General features: G+C 40.7%; 1 protein-coding gene and 1 non-coding gene across 2 annotated transcripts in view; both read left to right on the top strand.

Moving 5' to 3' along the window:
• RYR2 (ryanodine receptor 2) overlaps window positions 1-15,421 on the top strand; it is a 731,966-nt gene that overhangs the window by 148,659 nt on the left and 567,886 nt on the right. The gene's annotated exons all lie outside the window — the stretch shown is intronic.
• LOC118533872 (small nucleolar RNA SNORA2/SNORA34 family) lies at window positions 9,929-10,061 on the top strand. The gene has a single exon (XR_004916404.1). It is a non-coding gene; the product is annotated as a small nucleolar RNA SNORA2/SNORA34 family (small nucleolar RNA).

Here is a 15,421-nt window from a genome sequence, read left to right on the forward strand (position 1 = left end):
AACAGTCCAGTTTGTGCAAGTTAATGAATATTTGAAGTTTAGGGAAGTCTAAATAAAAAATATGTAGCAAAAGGACATGTTATCTTTCTCAGTCTAACTTGTGTAATGACATATGGAATGAAAAATGTTTGTCCAATGATATCCGATATTAGGGCCTCGTGCCTTCAAATTAGCCTCAGTTCTGGTTTCTGAAGACTTTTCTGGTTCATAGATGAATTTTAGGTTCCATATGACCCCTGAATCTCTGAATTCGGTGTATTCCACCTATTTATTGGTTTCAGTAGGTACATTGAAGGCCAGCCACACTCAGCCTTGAATATTGGATTTTAAAACAAAAGTTCCTACGCTTTTAGAAAAAATCAATAAAATCATATTTTAGGGACCTACAATAAAACCTGGAAAAATGAAGATTCTTCACCTCATGTTAAGTGTTAAATGATTGCATCTTTCGAAAACTGTAACCTATTCCGTATGTTTATATAGATAATGCAATTGAAAGCATTCAGTATAGAACCCAGTGTACCCCATGCTCAGTGACTGGCTAGCACAGTGCCCTCTGCATATAGGTGTTCAGTTAATGTTTAAGTGGAGGACTGTCCCCCCAAATCTTTCCTGCCCCTCCAGGCTACCTAGAATTCCAGCTACTGGACAGTATAGTCTTTTGGTCTCTCATAGAAAGTAAAGATTCTCACACAGTGAGTGTGGGCTGGTGAGAAAAGGCCTTCTGGACCCCTGCCCAAGGAGGCCACCTTCCCTGGGGAAGGCTTCTCCCACGGTGACCTTGACTTCCAGGTCACTGAGCTTCCTGGGTAGGGAAGGGACCTCCAAAAGGGAGATGAGATTGGCTCAGCTATCAGTCACAGTTCTGATATGTAGAATTTACTTGGTTTTTCTTTCGAAGAAGTCCTTTATGATACTTGTTCTCATCCTCTGCCCTGTATAATGCTAGTTCCTGGTGACATTATTATAATAACTTCTTTTCCTTTTTGGTGACTCAGGCTTCAGGGGACTCATTGATCTACTTGTCCTCTTGATGTTAGAGTCCAAAAGACTTTTTTCTTTTTTTTTTAAATCATGGATGGGAAGTGAGATGTACCTAAAGTGACCATAGGAATATTTGGGAAAGTTTAGTTTGATTAACAGCTAGTTGTTTAACAAGGGCTTTGGGGGGTGGTTAAAAGTAGAGATTCTGTAGTCAGTGGGCCTGGCTTTGAATCCTGGCAGCATCCCACATACTAGCCCTGAGACCCTGGGCTTGAACTTCTCAGTGCTTCCTCTATTGAGTGGGGATAATGATAGATACCTAGTTCACAGGATTGCATAGTACTTAAGCAGTGGCTGGGACAGACTAAGAGCACAGCTCACCCAGTGGGTGCAGATTACAAGGTGCCCTGCTGGTGTAGTCGGGTAGCTGTGTCCTGTAATTAAATGGGCGCCACGGCTGTTGAACCCCTTTCCTGCCCCCCAGAGGGGACCGCCAATTCTTTCCCACGCACCCTGAGTCCCCAGTGAGAGAGCAGTGATTTGTGTTAGGATTTGTGGTCTCCATATGCAGGCTTTGTTGTATTTGTTTGCTCCAAAGGCTTATTGCTGTGGCATTCAGAATGTGAAATAATAGTTAATGGGGACAAGGGGATTAATGGCAAAATTTAAAATCAGTTAGTGACTAATACCTTAGTGGCCTATGCAGTCTGTATCCTGATATGCAGGGTGGCTATCCTATTAACATTTCTAAGCTGTTTAGAAATCGGCTGGATGCACATTCATTTTTCATCTCTGCTCTTCCATTCAGGAAATATCAGTAGGGTTTAATAATTCCTTGTCATTTCTGGAAAGATAAATCAGATTATAGATTATTAAGGGTTATTTTTCATGTTGATGGTGGATAAACATTAAGAGGCATCCTTGCTGAATGGAGACTGACTTATCGATTATGATCACAGGATTAATGAGACCATTCACATACTTCAATGCTCATGGATTCTTTTCTAGTGTTACTGTAGGTAGATCCAGGAATACTATTAACTATGATTATGTACTGATTATTGAGCACCTGCTATCCCACATGAGCTTCCCAGAGGAGGTATTTTATAGTTGAGGAAATGCAGAGAGGTTGAACAACTGACCCAAGATATTATGGGTTTCAACTCCCAAGCTCATTTTCTTACTTTCATACTTTGCAAATCAAGACTCTTGATACAATTGACTGCTAACAACAACAACAAAAGTTTTTTAGTAAAATCTAGCCTTCCATAGGAGTCTGATCTCTGTGGCAAATTTGGCATTTGAATCCTAGAGTCCAATTTTGAGCTATGGGGGATTAAATTAAATAATGTATATAAAGTATGTGGGGGGACCTGCCACATGGTCAGTGCTTTATCTTCACCTTGGCCTCTAGCATTGGGTGGGGCACCTGTTGAACCTTTTGAAGTCTGCTGGAATATAGCAACCAAGAGAGCAAGCTGGAGTGTCAAATAGGCCTAGGTATGAATATGGCACTCTCCGACTTTGGGCTGTTGATCATGTTGGGGGGATTCTGGTTGCAAACAAGAGACCCTTATTTCTAATTGCCTTATACCAAAGGGAGTTTCTTAAGTCTAGAGGTAGAGCCTGTCCAGAACTGGCTGTTCCAGGTGATACATCTCTCGTCTCTGCTACACTTGATGTTAATCCATCTCTTAACTCATAGCAAGAAGGCTGAAGGACTTCTAGTCATCCATATGCCGATGTGGCACTGTCCAAAGAAAGAAACCAGACTCTTTCTTCTGGGGGCCGTTTCCTAGTAGAAAAGAACATTTTTCCAGAAGCCAGGCTTCTCTTGTGTTTCGGGAACTAGAGTTTGGTCAAATGCCCGTTTCTGAAATAATTGCTAACAAAGTGAAAATAACCTCCCCTTGAAGCACATGGCTTTGTGGGGGAGGAATGGGTAACTGCACAGAACTGAGATCTCGTTAGACAGGAAGGAGGGAAAGGATGCTAATCTCCTCTGCAAGTCTCGATCTCCTTATGTGTAAATGAGGGAGGCTAACACTTAGCTCACATGGTTGTCAAGTGAGACGGGCACCAAAGACCAGCATCAGAACAAGGGATTACCATGCATTTGAAGGTGCAAGAGACCAGGGCCACACGTTCCAGCCTCTACTTAGGCTTATGTACTGAAAGCTGTGCAATTTTAAGCAATCTTGGGCTCTCCTTTTTAATTGTTCAACAGCTGTCTTTTTAGAGGCTGCCATGTGGCGGGCATTGTGCTGGGAGCCACACAGGACTTACCTGTGCCGTATGTGTATATGTGTGTGTGTGTACTATCAGCTAGGACTGTGTGTTTCATAGTGCATCGTATATATTATCCATGGTGCTCACGACAGCACCTCAGAGCAGGTCTTTCCCCCATTGAGGAAATGCACGTAGGAATGTTAAGTGAATATTATCAAGTGCTGGTTGGGGTCAAAACTTACTGTTCTGAACGAGTCCTGCAGGTCAAAGACGGTTTGTCCCTTTCATTAATGGACATTGGAGATCCGTCTGCTTCCCTGGAAAGTTGGTAGCTAAAGTATCTAATGCATTTATAATCTTTAAAATCTGTAACTTCTCTGTTAATGTGAATTTATTATTATGGTTAGTGATAGACGAATAAAAGCACTGATTCGATGAAATCCCTTACCAGCTAATCTATGCTTTTGCTTACTTAAGACATTAAATTTAGTTTATGAAATGTATCAGAAGCAGAGTGTTGTTTCTGAGGAAATCAGTCAATATTAGAAATAACGATTTGATTAACTTTGTTTGGGTCACAAACATGCCATTTCTAACACAGGATACTTCCTAGGAATTAAGATCATAGGGAAAGATCCGATTTAAAAAGTGAGGGGCATCTCAAACATTCGGCTAATAGCACCGCTATTTGATTTAGTCACGTGTACTGCCAGTTTGCCAGGAAGAAAATTCTCTTACTATTTGCCTTATTAGATACATATTCAGAAGTCGAATTAGTAACTGGGTTCTTATCTGTTTCTGGATTTAAAGCACATTTAAAGCATCTGTGTGAGTTAACAAGAAAGATGTTTTTATCTCTTTATCCAGTGTCTCACTGAAGTGACATTTTCTGGGCGGCGGTCAGCACACACGTTTTGTTTTTTTGTTTTGTTTTGTCCCCCCCACCCACCGCCCCATGCCAGAGGGTCACCTTGGGGGAATGATGTGTTGACGTTTTCCATTTTGTTAATGGTAGCATAGTCATTTTTCCTTCCTTTTTTTTTTAAAAAGTGAATTCAGAGCAGGTAGAACGTGCCAGAGCAGACAGGGCCCTCTGGGTGGTAGTAAGGAAGATGGGTTTATTCTAAGAGGCTGGGAAACCATTGGAGAGTTTTAAGATTTTTTTATTTATTCGCCGGGGAGAGAGCATGTGCGTGTGCACAAGCAGGCAGAGGGGCAAAGAGAGAGGGAGAAACAGACTCACTGCTGAGCAAGAAGCCCGATACAGGACTCAGTCCCAGAGGATCATGACCTGAGCTGAAGGCAGATGCTTAACTGACTGTGCCACCCAGGCATCCCGGTATCATAGTCTTTCAATGGAATGGTGACCCTACTTTTTTTTCTTTTTTTTTGGAAAACACACATTTGGAAAGTTAAGGAACAGCTTCGTCCAGAGCAGATGGTGTGCGAGGTGTGAGAATAACCGTTGGCAGGTACTATGGAGAGAAGCCAGTGGGCTCCGGGAGAACTTGTGTGCCTGTTTTATCCTTGGAATAGTGCATTTGTGTGATGTTTTGTATCCTCTTTCAGACGTATGAAAATGGAGGCTTGGGGCCAGTGTTGGGGATATGTTGGTGCATAATAAGTTGGTGCATAATAAATGGGCCAGAGAGACGCTCTCCATGTTGTATCTTCAAACGTACTCTAAACGTCTTGTGTTGGGCCAGCCAGAGTCCTGTCTTTTTGCTGTTCCTATCCTCTCTTTCCTCAGATTTTTGCTCGTATACTGGAAAGAAGCATCTCTCCTCTTCCTTGAGGTTTTCAGTCTATATTTAAGGTTTTTTTTTTTTTTTAAAGATTTTATTTATTTATCTGAGAGAGAGAATGGGAGACAGAGAGCATGAGGGGGGAGGATCAGAGGGAGAAGCAGACTCCCCGCTGAGCAGGGAGCCCAATGCGGGACTCGATCCCGGGACTCCAGGATCATGACCTGAGCTGAAGGCAGTTGCTTAACCAACTGAGGCACCCAGGCGCCCCTATATTTAAGGTTTTGACAATACCTGTGATGTAGGTAGATGCAAGCTGGGGGAAAAAAATTTAATAGTCCAGTAGCAATGGCATTTTCCAACCTCGAACTCATGTTTCTTCTTCGTATTATTATTTTAAGGGTAAATGAGAGAGCCGGCTTGCCCTAAGCTAATTCAGACACACTGTGCTTTTCTAAAAATGAGGTTCTTCCCCAAGCTTCCATCTGAGCAGTGGTTCTGGTGCCTGCTGGTAGAGCAACTTGACCCCTAAAGATAACGTGTGGCCTGAACACCAGTGCTGGTGACTCCACTGGGGCCAATTACCAGTGCTCTGGATGTCGCTGTGATCGGCAGGGAGGCCCTTGTGTTCCTCAGGTAAGACAGAATGTCAGTTTCAGTTACTAATGAGATGAAAGGTCTCTGACAACTCAGTTAGCATTTTAGCCGTAGGCATATTTGGTCAGCTAAGATGCACTCTGGTGTATCAAATAACAAAATTTTCTTTTTTCCTATTTTTTTTTTTTAAAGTACATGGTAGAGGGAGAGAAGTAACTGAGCAGAAAGGATGCATAGGTTTTCTGCCATCACCCAGAAACATTTGACCACAACTTAGGTTGGCCTCAGTCATTTGATCATCAGGCAGATGCATGCACATCCAAAATCTGGAGACCAGGTGATGAGCAATTACTGACGTGAGGAACAACAACAAACACAAAGATCTTTGGTATATGTGCCAAATGGTGTATGCTTAGGGAGTTTCCTTTTCTTGTGAGGCAAAATTGCTTTTTCAGATGACCATGCCCATGGTGGGCCAACTGATTCATTTTCCTACAGTTTGTCCATTATAGTTCGTTCATCATTCTTGGTGATGTAGGCATGAACTCATAAAACAGAATCTAACCTAGCATGGATGAGTACTTCCTTTCAAGTCTTATCTTGTGGGACAAGATAATGATAGTAATAATGAGAAAAATGGTAATCTTTGTAGTGATACTAAAATGTACTCAGTTTATTATGTCCAGGCACTGTTCTGAAGTCTTTACATATACTAATAAGCCTATGAGTTACTATGATTATCCCCATTTTACAGGTGAGGAAACTGAGACGCAGCAAAGTTAAGAATTTTACCCAAACTTACAGTCGACAGAGAGGGTTTCAAACATTGCATCCTAGTTTTTAAAGGTTTTTTTTTTTTCTTTTTTTAAGATTTTGTTTGTCAGAGAGAAAGCGCACAAGCTCGGGAGCGGCAGGCAGAGGGGGAAGCAGGCTCCCCGCTGAGCAAGGAGCCCGATATGGGACTCTGTCCCAGGACCCTGGGATCATGACCCAAGCCAAAGGCAGACATGTTAACCGACTGAACCACCCAGGTCTCCCTAAAATAGTTTTTATTTAGAAAGAGTGAGCAGGGGGAGGGACAGAGGGAGAATCTCCAGCAGACTGCCCACTGGGCATGGAGCCCAACGTGGGGCTCAATCTCACAACCCTGAGATCATGACCTGACCTGAAACCAAGAGTTGGACACTTAACTGAGCCACCCAGGTGCCCCTTGCTTCCCAGTTTTAGATTCTCTATTCTTAACGACTGGACTGTGTTTCCAAAGATTAGATTTTGTTTGAATCTTCTTGGGAGCTGCTAGTATCTCATTCTTAGCAGGCCCAGCCAGTTGCATCCATTTTCTTGCTTGGGTTCTGAAGAACATGGGAAATAAAAGAGTAGAGCAAGTGAGAGATTATGACTCATGTTTATTACCGATTGGGTGGCCCATTCTTCTTGTGGACAGCGTGTTTCCAATAGGAGGAAAGGGCGGAGCTGAGCCCAGCATGCCTACTTATTCCCCCATTTACCAATCTGCTAGGTTAAGCCATGTCCTGGGGGTGCAGAGGAGGAAGGGACACAAAGAGACCTGAGAGAATCCTTCCTAATGGAAACCAGGGATGGGGAAAAGGGGCTCCCTTCTCACTTCAGAGTTAGGAGTTCATCAAGTCTGGAATCTAGCTAAAAGTTAACAATCCCGTTAGAGGGGTTGCCATGATGTTCAGTAATTCTTGTGTGGTTTGGCGGAAAAATCGCATGATGGTATAAATATAGTTGGAATCCTCCTGAGTTCGTATTAAATTGCTGCATATTTCACCTCTCCCTGATTTCTGGAAACTATAAGCGGATCCCTCTGGACCTATGTACTTTTGTTTCTTTTCTCTGTCCTTGAAGTGCTTTTGTCTTTTCCCTTCTGTTTTCAGAGCCATTGCTTACCTGTTTTTCTTACTGACAATGTGACCACTTCTTACGCTTTAGAAGGCATGATTGTGTTAGTGAATATTTTGTGATATAAATTGTAATTCTGTTCATTTAGAAAAGCACCTTAGATCTCAAAGTAGTATTGGAGAGCTCAGCAACAGTATCTAAATAGATTGTTGTGAGAGATAACTTAGTAGATCTTTAGGCTTTACCTTATTGTAATAACCATTTAGGAGTGTTTAAACCTCCAGGGTTGGGGCGCCTGAGTGGGTCAGTCGGTTAAGTGTCTGCCTTCAGCTATGGTCATGATCCCACAGTTCTGGGATTGAGCCCCGCATTGGGCTTTCCACTCAGCAGGGAGTCTGCTTCTCCCTCTCCCCCTCCCCCCATTTATGCTTGTGTTTTCTCTCTCCCTCTCTCTCCCTCCCTCTCTGAAATAATAAAAATTAAAAAAAAATTCCAATGCTACTTTGCAGTATAGACCAGAAGGAATTAGTGGTGAAATTTGTGGTTCTTTTTTAAAGATTTTATTTATTTGAGAGAGAGAGAGCACAAGCAGGGGGAGCAGCAGAGGGAGAGTGAGAAGCAGGCTCCCCACCGAGCAGAGAGCCCAATGTGGGGCTCAATCCCAGGACCCTGAGATCATGACCTGAACTAAAGGCAGACGCTTCACGGACTGAACCACCCATGTGCCCCGAAATTTGTGGTTCTTAAGAGTGGCAGGACAGTGTAGGAGGCCAGATGCTCATTTGTAGGGTGCCCTCTGGAATAGAGTGGGGGAGGCATGTAGGTCACATACTGTTTAATAATAATTATGTATAAATGGTAAAGACGTGTGCTGTCCAAAATTTATAGAAAATGTTTTCTAAAACACATTAAACGTTCTCTTCCTTTTCATGGTTTTCGAATGCTCTTTGGCGTAGAGCTTGAAGGAGAAGCCTTCAGTGCCGTGAAGGAAGTGGGGGGGGGGGGAGAAAGAACCATGTCAGGTAACATGTATTACATTTGACGGTGTGCCTCGGACTGTGCTAGTCACTCTAATCACTGCTCCGGAGGTCTTAACCATTCTACAGATGCAGAATCTTGGGCTTTCAGTAGTGAAGCTAGTTCCCCGTGGTCGTGCAGGTGATGGGGGGTAAAGCTGTGCCCCAGGCTTGGGTGTGAGCACGCCAGGACATCCTCAAGGGTGTTGAATGTGCTTGTATCCTTGTGCTCCTGCATGCAGGGCTCAGCATGTGCCTGGGGCTAGGGAGGTGGCATTTTATGCCAAATAGTTAACTTCATAAGATTCCTATGCTCAAGAGGTTTTCATTCTCACTTGGTGCTCAAAACACAGTGAAGTAAAACCCAGAAGGCTTTGGACTGAAGTAGCCCAGTGCACCGTGGTGGGTTCTAGACGTAGCGAGATCCCCCACCAGCCCTGCCTCTGCTCCTGGGCAGGTGAAGACCTTGTGGGGTGTTGTAGAGAAGAGTTGCCCCCCAGCACCATCCCTGTTGGCTCCTGTAGAAAAACACTAGCCTAGGAAGACAGTCTTCCTTGTTTTTAATTTTTTTGTTTTTGTCTTTGGAACTCTGCCTTCTGCCTGGACACTGTCATCTAGATACCTTCTTTATGTCATCGTATCTTGAAAGGTGACTAAAATGTTGAACTATTACATTACCCTAAAGAAAATAACTAAAATTAATCATGAAAAGCAACTATCTTTTATTTATACTGGAGGAAACACTGAGTGGGGAAAAAAACTTAAATTGCGGCTAACATAAATAGAGAGGGCAGATGTCCCCCTAGTGAGCGTTCTAATACTTTTAAAAATAAATATTTCTAATATTATCCCTAAGGCTATTTGATTTATTTAAAAGAGAATGTTGACTTTAATCTCTCTTCTACATGTGAGTTATAGGAGTTTTCAGACTTGTTACCAAGTTCTTTAATGCTAAATGGCTTTAGAAAAAAGAAAAACAGTCAACAATCACTTGAAATGAATAATAAGTTCTCTCAACATTATGCTAATTTTTTTCCCAAATGGAGGTATTTTAAGGAATCGTCCTTGACAGTAGAGACATAATTCAGTTTTTAAAAAACATGTTTATCTGGAAACCAACTGTAGATTTAGTTCTGCCCCTCATAGATGGCTTAATAGAAGTCAGTTGTATACTGGGATGTTTTCATTTTTTAAAATGATAATCCTAAAACTGTGACTAGTTGTAATTTGAAGTATACTTTTCCTTATATACAAGTTAAATCTGTGGTAATTTTAAGAAGAGCATGATTTTAGCATAATAAATGAGGATCATGAGATTTGTTTATGTAGCTGATTGTTTTGTCTGTGAGCAGCTTTATATCATGAAAATCAAAGAACTGGATATTTTTATTTTTTGCATCATTTTTTCCTGTTTATTTTTTAAGCCGGTTAAATGCCTTGCTGAACAGAGGGGTGTAAAGTGAATTAGAGCTTCTTAAAACTTCGTCGACGTAGGCCCTGAATCAAGACCTGTGGTTTGTAATAGCTGTTGGTTTCAAACAGGAGCCGAGAGTGATGTGTTTCTGTGGTCTGTTAGCCATTCAGCACCACGGTGGGAATGGCTCGTTCAATTGGAAGAACATAGTTTATGGGGGAAAAGAAGACAAAAAACAAAAGCTTTGTCAACGAATGTAGTTCATGTTGATTAGATGTATGTGAATCTATAATGGAGAGCCCAGTTTTAGCATTAGCTGCACATACGGTTTATTAAAATACTTATACCTTTCCTGTATTTTGTTTTACCCACATAAATTCCCTTCCAAGCCAAAACTTGGTTAATCTCTCCATGACATAATACATGGTTATGAATACAGAAGATGCTTTTTCATGTTCCCCAGTGAAGGGAGATGTGTATGGCATTAGACTTTGTAGTCAGGCACTCTGGACCTGACTGCCTTGTTAGGAGGCTTAGGTCCACAACTCCGCAGTCATGGCCTAAGTAGGTCATTGTGTGTTGTCAAGCCTTTTCCACCTCTCCACGCCCTCCCACCCAATCCTACTCTACTTTGGTTTTTAAAGAAGTCACCATGAGTACTGATTTTCTTTGCCGTGGATCAGGGTGGTGATAGACAAATCACTTAGCATCTCTGGGCCTCACATGGGCTTTTTCTCTGAGGTGGTAAGGAGGCCTGTTTTCCCCCATTAGATGCCAAATAAGATGAGGTCTTTTCACTACTGACCCAGTGTTCTATAGCTCATTTCTAATTAACGTTTTTCTAACTTTAGATAGCAACTTCTGTGGTCTACACGATGTCTTACCCTTTGGGATGCTATAACAAAATACCACAGACTGGGTGGCTTTAAGCCACACAATTTATTGCTCACAGTTCTGGAGGCTGGAAGTCTGAGGTTAGGGTGCCAGCATGGTTGGGTGGGGGCTGTCTTCTGGGTCACAGACTTCTCACTCTGTTCTCACATGGTAGAAGGGCTAGGGAGCCTTGTGGCGTGTCTTACAAGGATAATAATCCCATTCATGAGGGCTTCATGTTCATGACCTAAGCACCTCCCAAAGGCCCCACCTTCCAACACCATCACTTGGGCATTAGGATTCCAACATGTGAATTTTGGGGGGACTCAAGCATTTAGACCATACCACATTAGAAAATGTGAACAGAGGAGAGAAAGTTGTGGATGCTAGAGGGATAGGAAATTATGCTTGAATGTACTTCAACACTGAAGACATTTTTGTTGACTGCATCGTCCACAGGATGTTTTGGATACCATACATAACTGATATTTTTATCAGCTTCGCATAGTAGGGTAGGATATTGGAGGAGAAATCTGGGAAGCCTACGTGGAAAGAATGTGAAGATTAAAGAAACACCAGTTTGTAGTTAGGGTATATTTGTTAAGAGGAAATAACCTGTGATAATTCCTATATTCCCATGAAAATTGTAAATTACTGTTTGGTAAGGGACTCCAATTCATTTCAATGCCCCAGAAGTTTTTAATTCTGTGAGAACACATGACTGAATTGGAACTTAGACTGTTTTTAGAGGCTCACAGATTGCTTTATCCATCTTGAAATTCCTTCTTGTGCAACCTTAAATCCATCGGTTGAACAGAATTTTTTGTTTTGGAGAGAGAAGTTTATGGTATAAGTGATCATTTTAGGTATTTAGGTAGCTTTTTCTCTTGGTCTTACCCAGTAATTTGTTATTAGTTATTAATGGACCCCTTTTTGGGTGATTTTTCATACTCTATTTCCATTGGGTGAATTTCTGATTAAGGTTCACTGTATTTTTATGCATGTATCATGGCTAGAACATGCATCATTCAAGTGTAATGGCTATTAGTCTTGCCATTCCCAGCTTGGTGGTCTTATTATTTTTGTTGTTGTTTATACATTCCTTGGAGTGTTCCTTAGGAAGGATATGCCCTTTTTAATGTAACTTGTTTAGAAATTCTACAAATCAAAGCTTCCATTTAAGTACAGCTCTCCTAACTGTTAATAATACCAACTGTAGGAATGTATGTTGGTAAGCATGTTATCTACCAATCAGAGAATTGGGTATTCAACTCTTTCTAAGGTATTAGAAATGCTCTACATGTTCCGTAGACCTTTGCTTTACTCCTCTAGCTAGAACCCCGGGTCATATATCCTACTGGACAGTTCCGTGTGGTTCTCCCACTTAGATAATTACCAGCAAAGTACCAAAAGATGAAAAACTGTCTAAAGTTTCTTTTAAAAGAAGTTCCAGGTAAACTGTCTGACATTTGTAGGAACAATAGCTTTCTGCTCCTACCTTCAAGATCTCCGGAGACTTCTCAGCTCCTAGGAGGAAGATGCTCCCATCTACTGAAAATTTGCCTTGCCTTCTTTTAACAGGAAGACCTACCTCCTGCCCTCTGATGAAGCTGATCCTATAATCTCCAAAGTCCTTGCTTTTTTTCAAGACATTAAATAACCCCAGCCCTACCAGCTACAGCAAACAAATAATTTAAATTGAAAAAAACATGGCGCCCATTTTTTCTTAATCGATTGTGATGGGTTACACTTTAATTCTGTTTTTGCCAGTTTTGTTATTTTGTATGCAGAAGATTTGGTGTTAATTCTTTATTTGAATTACTTTATAAATTATTACATTTGCCGAGAGAGGCAGAGTCATGAATTTAGTCAGTAAAAGTTTATTGTGGACATACAAGATAGTGGGCCTACCGGTCAGTACTACGCATTCGTACATGAAATACTAAGTAACTGACTTCAGGAACCTCATAAGGAATGCACTTAGTGTGCATTTTCCTTGATTAGAGCCACTGACATTTTTTCTAGAACATCCTGAAGTAACCTTAACCTTAGAGTAAAATCCTTTTTCAACAAGAATCAAGTATCCTCCCTGTTTCTGTGCCTTTTCTTCTAAAGATACAACTTCTTATATAATAAGGTTGTGGAATTGGATGGAACCCTCAAAGTGAACCCTTGAACCTTCCCATGTCACTCCCACACATCGTTCATAAACCCTTTGGCTATGTCTAGACAGAATTCACAATACTTCCCAGGAGGTAGTTTTGGCTATTAGTAAATTGTGGTATTTAATTCCTTCATGAGTTCCTTCCCACACAGAGCCTATGAAATATTCAGAAGTTTACATCTGAAGTATCTGTTCAGTGGGAATTGGCTTGTCATCAAATCTCAGGTGTTAAAAAACATTCTTACATGCTCTATATTGGAATGATCGCAAATTTCTTAACTGTGGGGATGAATTAAAATATGTAAATTGAAAGTTGTAAACATACTCATGATTATAAATTAATTTTTTTTTTTTGCTGTGAATATTAAACAGGTGGTAGATTCATGGTTAATATTCTAGGAAATAGAAAACATTTCTAGATAGCCTAATCTTGTTAGATGTATAGAAGTAGAGAATACTTTTTTCAGTCTTTTTTTTTTTTTCATTCAGTAACATTTAGTGGTACCTACTAATTTCTAGACATTGCAATAAATGTAGGGGACTCACAGATGATGTGGTCCCCAGAAACTCACAATTTTGTGATTTTTTTTTTTAATGGTCAAAAATCTAATTTTTCCTTTTTCTTTTTTAAAAAAGATTTAGAGCACATGTGTGCTCTTGTGCATATGAGTGGGGGAAGAGGTAGAGAGGGAGGGGGACAGAATCCCAAGCAGACTGTGCGCTGAGCATGGAGCCTGATGCAGGGCTCAATCTCAGGACTCTGAGATCTTGACCTGAGCCAAAACCAAGAGTCAGATGCTCAACTGACTGAACCACCCAGGTACCCCAAAATCTAGTTAATTTTTAAAAAAGCTTATGGATACTGTGAAAACTGTGTCCTCTACTCTTAATGATTTAGGTGCTTAAAAGCACTAATGTAGCCCTCTTTGGAATTTGGGGTCTTTGAAGAGTCTTGATTCAGTAGCCCAGGCATCCTTTCCAAAATTCTGACTAAATGTTAAAAAGATTAGGTTTTACTATTTGATCTCTTGACTCCAGTCCATATGCATTGACTTTTACGTTTTGTATAGTATATTTATGAAAAGTAGAAAAAAATGATTCTAGAGGGCTGTCCTTTAAACAAGAGGTGTTTTTGTACTTTTAGCCAAAGGCCCATCTCAATTTGGGAAGGTCCCAGTACTGTCAGCCTTCCTGACTTGTCTTCTCCTGGTCATTGATGCACAGTTGTTCTTGAAATCAGGAGTGGGTATTCAGCTAGTAAGGTCAATGAGGATCCATATCACTTCTGGTCTCCTTATCAATCAGATTCTTTATCATGATTGGTTTTATGGTTTCTATAAATTGTAGAGCTGCTTCTCAAAATGGTTTCTAGATATTAACACCAATTCATCTGAATTCATGGCACAGTTCCTCTTTACTAACAAGCAAAGTGGAGATTGTGAACTATTTATTGCCTAGTTGATAAAACATTTGAAAAAGTTTGGGTTTGACTACTGCAATTGCAACGTTGATTTGCTCCCCAAGCGTGTGTGAAGATCCCAAAGCTATGATCATTCATATCATCTAAGTAACAAGGGGTCTAAGAGAAGGATAGATCATTGAGATGCTTTACCATCATCCCTTAAGGCTAGACACCGTGGTCGTTAAAATAGTTTTTAGAGCAAAAGGTAAGGTACAGATGTGCCATGATTTAAACAGACAAATGCTAACTTCTACATGTCAGGTGTATGTATATTTGAGGAAAGCATGAGAAGGAAGCCTTGGTGTTTATCACATACTTATCTTTATCCCAGTGTTGTTTTGCATTATGAGTAGGACTTTCCCAAGCCTATATTCATTCTAGCATATTCTGAGAGTATATGGGGAGTCCATGTACACAAATTTCTCTTCCCCTCCATAGTGTTCTATCATCCATCAATTTTTCAAAATAACAGTAAAACACCAAAAACCTGGTTTACAAATTGGAAAGGTTTATTTCTAATGACCAATTGATGGCTTTCATTAGCTCTGATACAAGGAGGAAAAGAAAGGGTGTAACTTCCGTGTTTCAGGCACTTAGTGGTTCCCATATTAGTTCCCATATTACCTCCCATTAACCTGTAGTGATTATTGTGAGATAGGAGGTCAGTGAATAGCACTGAAATTTTGTATTGGATTCTTTTTATTTGCATCTTTATTATTTTTTTTTCTTGGCAAGTACCAGGAAAGAATTAGGAACTTAGGAAAAAATGCACATGGGGCACATATTTAAAGAGCTAGAACAGAGTCTAAGGAACCAAGCTAGAGTTAGGGGATGAACATTGACTTAGTAAAAGCCTTAGGTATCCACAGATTTGTTCTGTTACTTTATTTTGTAGAGGAGGAAATTTAGGTCTAGGAAAATTAAATGGTTTATCCAAGATGATAAAGATGGTTACTGGTTTAAAAAAAAAAAAAGCTTATCTGAAGTTCTTTGTTAGAATTAAGAATAAGTAACAAAAAGTCCTGAAGATAGCAGGCTGTAAACTCCTTATCCTTAGAGCAGTAAACTAGA

The sequence above is a fragment of the Halichoerus grypus genome, chromosome 7 (genome assembly GCF_964656455.1).
Source record: "Halichoerus grypus chromosome 7, mHalGry1.hap1.1, whole genome shotgun sequence".
NCBI lineage: Eukaryota > Metazoa > Chordata > Mammalia > Carnivora > Phocidae > Halichoerus > Halichoerus grypus.